This window comes from Dendroctonus ponderosae, unplaced genomic scaffold (assembly GCF_020466585.1).
Source record: "Dendroctonus ponderosae isolate FM_Combo_2020 unplaced genomic scaffold, Dpon_F_20191213v2 Dpon_F_20191213_1, whole genome shotgun sequence".
Classification (NCBI taxonomy): Eukaryota; Metazoa; Arthropoda; class Insecta; order Coleoptera; family Curculionidae; genus Dendroctonus; species Dendroctonus ponderosae.
In genome coordinates, this window is record NW_026017110.1 from 23,741,071 (window position 1) to 23,746,189 (window position 5,119).

The 5,119-nt window shown below is 35.3% G+C and overlaps 1 protein-coding gene across 6 annotated transcripts in view; it reads right to left on the reverse strand.

The window, feature by feature from the left end:
• The window catches only part of LOC109533983, a 30,633-nt gene extending 27,016 nt beyond the window's left edge, over window positions 1-3,617 (reverse strand). For 4 of the 6 annotated variants that reach the window (XM_048660595.1, XM_048660594.1, XM_048660596.1 and 1 more), the window contains exon 1: window positions 3,287-3,617. The gene's annotated coding sequence lies outside the window, so the exon portion shown is untranslated. The other 2 variants (XM_048660593.1, XM_048660592.1) reach the window with 2 other exon arrangements.
• Window positions 3,618-5,119: the final 1,502 nt, after the last annotated feature.

Below are 5,119 nucleotides of genomic sequence, written 5' to 3' on the forward strand. Positions count from 1 at the left end.
TTCTGTCTTTTTTAAAGACAAAAATTTTTGAGGCGAAATACCCAAAAAGAAGTTTGTAAAAAATGAATCCGCCTCAACAATATAGAACTTATCTCTAGCTTCTTTATTTCGCTTCAAGAACTTCACGCTTTCGTGAGTTTATATTAGTTTAGAAATTGAGGAACTATGAGCGATTTTAAGCTTTAAATACGCGTTTTATGAGCTCAATAGAAAATCCGCGACCTAAGAACCTCTCCTATAGATTTATGGAGTTCATGTATACAAAATAGAGAAAATATGGTCGATTCAAGACCAAAATCGCTCCGAACCCTTCTAAGTTCACTTACATTTTGCATTATTTCCGTTTAGAAAAACTTCTTTATTTCACAGCTTCAAGAACTCGACGCTTTCTTGAGTTTAAATTCGTTTAGAAGTTGAGAATTTTTGAGCGATTTGGTTTTTGTCGGAATAATCGTAAACCGTAGCTCTATCCATCCATTCTATCGCCACAAAATGTAAGTTTTAAATGTGTTTTTTATTAGCGCAATGGAAAATCGTCAACCTAAGAATCTCTCCCATAGATTTATAGAGTTTATGTATATAAAATAGAGAAAATATGGCCGATTCAGTCAACCTCAGATTCAAGAGCAAAAGCGCTCCGCATCTTTCTAAGTTGACTAACATTTTGCGTTATTTCTGTTTAGAAAAGTCTAACTTCTTTATTTCACAGGTTCAAGAACTCGACGCGTTCTTGAGTTTTAATTCGTTTAGAAGTTGAGGATTTTTGAGCGATTTTGTTTTCGTCAGAGAAATCGTACAGTAGCCTTATCCATCCACTCCATATTGGCACAAAATTTTAGTTTTAATCGCTCAATGGAAAATCCTCGACCTAAGAATATCTTCCATAGATTTATAGTTTATGTATAGACATAAAATAGAGCAATATTGTTGATTCAAGAGCAATTTTGAGCAATTTGATTGTTTTCAAAAAAACGTAAGCAGTAGCTCTATCCATCGATTTTATCGACACAAAATTAAAGTTTTAAATCTGTGTTTTATGAGCTCAATAGAAAGTACTCGATCTAAGAGTTTCTCCCATATGGATATACATATTGAGTTACCATTTACATACTAGAGAAAACATGGTTGATTCAGAACCAAAATCGATCCGAACCTTTCTAAGTTGAGTAACATTTTGGATTATAGCCGTTCAGAAAAGTCTGGCTTCCTTATTTTCGATCTTCAAGAACTCGATGCTTTCGTGAGTTTAAATTCGTCTAGAAGTTGAGGATTTTTGAGCGATTTGGTCTTTGTCGGAATAATCGTAAACCGTAGCTAAATCAATCCGTTCTATCGGCACAAAATGTAAGTTTTGAATGTGGGTTTTATTAGCACCAGGGAAAATCGTCAACCTAAGAATCTCTCCCATAGATTTATAGTTTATGTATATAAAATAGAGAAAATATGGATTCAAGAGCAAAATCGCTCAGAACCTTTTTAAGTTGACTAACATTTTGCGTTATTTCCGCTTAGAAAAGTCAAGCTTCTTTATTTCCGAGCTTTAAAAACTCCACGCTTTCGTGAGTTTAAATTCGTTTAGAAGTTGAGGACTTTTGAGCGATTTGGTTATTGTCGGAAAAATCGTACACAGTAGTCCATTCATCCATCCATTCTATCGGCAGAAAATGGAAGTTTTAAACGTGTGTTTTATAAGCTCAATGGAAAATCCTCGTCCTAAGAATCTCTCCGATATAGATATTTAGAGTTTATGTATATGAAATAGAGCAAATATGGTCGATTCAAGAGCAAAATCACTCCGAACCTGTCTAAGTTGACTAACATTTTGCGCAATTTTCGTTTAGAAAAGTCTAGCATTTTTATTTCCGAGGTTCAAGAAAAGAGTTTAAATTCGTTTAGGACTTGAGGAATTTTCAGCGATTTGGTTTTTGTAGGAAAAATAGTAAACAGTAGCTCCATCCATCCATTTTATCGACACAAAATTTAAGTTTTAAATATTTGCTTTATGAGCTCAATGGAAAGTACTCAATCTAAAAGTATCTCCAATATAGATATAGAGTTTCTGTATATAAAATAGAGAAAATATTGCTCTAAATTTGCTAAAATTTTTTGTTAAGTATTTGCTTCTCTAAACGTAAAACGCAAATAATTCTAGGTACAGGAAAATGGAAAAAAATAGTGCTTGAAATAAGTTTCGTCAAACACCAAAAAATATAATAATATACAGGGTGTTCAATTTAATCAATTTCACCCTGTGTAGTTATTTTGAAAGACATTTTTTGATTTTCCCTGTATCTCTTAAGCATGCAAAAATTTTCAAATTTTGATTTTGCCGTTTTAAGTTTGACCTGAAAAGAGCGCATTGCACCTATCCTAATAGTGTCCAAATTGGGATACCCCGTACAACAAATAATCCAAAAATCATAATGCCTGAAACTCTTACATATACTTTTTGGCTTTAATAATTACCTGAATTAGCTTCAAGTTAGTCGTTAGTTCAGAGGAAAAACAGATTCCAAAAAAACGTCGTATTTTAAAGCAAGAAACCGTGCAGGAAGAGATCAACGCATCCATCCCAAACGGAACGACTCCAAACCGGTCGACGTATTCTTCAACGACGCGACCTTCCACCCATTAAAGATAATTTTAGGCACCGCTTCTCAAAAAAATTCTGTAGAATCGTCCGTGCTGAGGGCATCATCCATTTCCTTTCGACATCGAGCGCCCCCTATTTACAATCGACGCTCGCGAACTAAAAGCAACAGGATTCACGATAAGCGCCCCCCCCCCACTCTAAAAATGGGGCACCGGCACCTCCGCCTAGCGCTTCGCTGAATTCTCTAACGAAGGCGAGCGGCCACGAGAAGCGCAGTACCGAACTAAAATATCTATTCAACAGCCATCCATCTAACCAAAAAAAAAAAAAAAATTGCGACGAACGGCATTATGACTATGACTACCCGAGAGGATTTTTAGATAGTTTTCCAGGAATTTGGGGAGAAATTCTGAATAACCTCCAAAATCCGATTGCTGTCGACGCATGCAAACAGCGAGGGCTACTTTACAAACTACCGAACACCATAAACAAAGTTAATGACCTGTTAGCAAATTTCCTTCGACAACTCGATCTAGAAACACACATTTCACTAGTCGAACGGGCCTAAATCGGGAATTTCTTCCACTATTCGGACAAGTTTCGGTTGAATTGTGCAGGAATTTCGAAAAATTCAGGGCACGCTCGTAGATTTAGGGTTAAAAACAGCAAGGAAAAGTAGGGTTTGTGACTTACCCCGAATGGTATCACACAACGCCACCTAGCTGATATGCATGCCTTTCTGTTGCAACGAAAGCACGTAGTCCATCAGCAATGCCGAGCAGAGCCGAGCGAGGCCGACCGATTTACGAGACAGATGTTTGCTACAGAGGCTACAGAACCAGCCATTAAAAAAGCGACAATTTCAGGTAAAAAGACACCGATTTTTCCGGATTTTTGCACTGATTTTGATAGAACCCGACACCGGCTAACCGAATATGTGAAAATGTTTAAAAATTTCGAACGATTTCGGGCGAAAAACAACGAAAAATCTAAGCGTAATTGTACTATCACGCGGTGACTCAACATTTAGATATATTTTCAACTCGTCAAGTTAGATAGGGACGTGGTATGGTTCTTTAGCCAGGAATTTTTTCTATAGTTTCTGAATTTGCCGCTAGGCGGATGAATAATTCGCTTTAACTTGGCAAATATACGTGTTTATTAATTAATTTTCCAGGCATATTATACGTTTAGGTTCAAGGCCTTTCGCTTTATTATTTCACTTTGTTCACCCGAACGCTGTATTCTTGTTTTCGAGAAAGCCATTCGGATTTTAATCGCCGCACAAACGGCTTCTGATGTTTCGCATTTTATTATAAATATAGACGCGCCCACGTGAAGTGGCAAGGGAAATTTTCTGTTTTTCAATCACTGTACAAGTTCTAGTGTTTTCTGTAATGGCGTCAAAGGCGCGTTCTGCTTACGTAACCACGTGTACTGAATTATGCATTTTCTTTAACCATCATTCTGCTGGTTCTCACTTATTTGAGTTTGATCCGAAGGTCGCAGACTGTTCAAATTTCGCTCTTTACATAGGTAATACAAGTAATACATTTAATCTAATTAATTGGGTACATAAAACACATTTTTGATTTGCTCATTTATTAACTCTATTTATCGTCTTGTTTGATGTTTTGCCATTCTTCTCCTCCACGTGACTAATCTACATCCAAGATGTGTTTCCAGACCAACTCATCAGAACTAAAAAACGCATACATTTTTGATTTTGCTTGAAAATTGGGATGTTTGCAAATACTGAATACCAAATTCTTCAAGTGATTTGTTACCAATTTAACGATAATAAGAACATTAAAGAATTGAAAAACCTTGCCGATTCCGTAGCCATTTTGCTATCTTGCTAAAACAAGCGCTTTAAGCTTCCATCTTGAAATTCTGAAATTTTACGTGTTTATATGCATTCTGAAATGCAATTCTGTAAAACAGTTGCTCTTAATTTGTTTTTTTTTTCTAAAAATGTCAACGATTTCTAGTATTTAACGGAAATTCACAATTTTTTACAGATTTCTAACTTAACGTAAACGCCAATATTTTTTATAAAAACAGTATTTTAATGTATTTATGTTTGCTTGTAGCTCTTTATATTTAAAAAAGAAAATACAGTTGAGTCCGGATATAACAAACTTGAAAAATGAACTAAAACTGGTTCGTTATATCCGGAGTTTGCTATAAGCGAATAATAATACAAAAACACGTGGTGTATTTTATTTCGTTATTTTTACATAGAGTAGTAGAAGTTAGTAGGTATGACTAAAAAGAACACAAAAAAATTCAAATTGAAATTTACTTCATAAAGTCTGTAATTTTTGTTTCTACATTTCTGCTGCAAAAATAGATGTTATTTATGTAGTTTTCAAGAGCACAAAAGGACTCCCAGATATGATTAGGAACTTGGCGTGATTGTAGAAAATTCCGAGTTTCTGACACTTTTTTTGTCATTTCAGAAATGGTTGGAACAGCATTAGTGTCTATAGTAGAATACGTTTCACCTAAATCGTCATCTTTCTC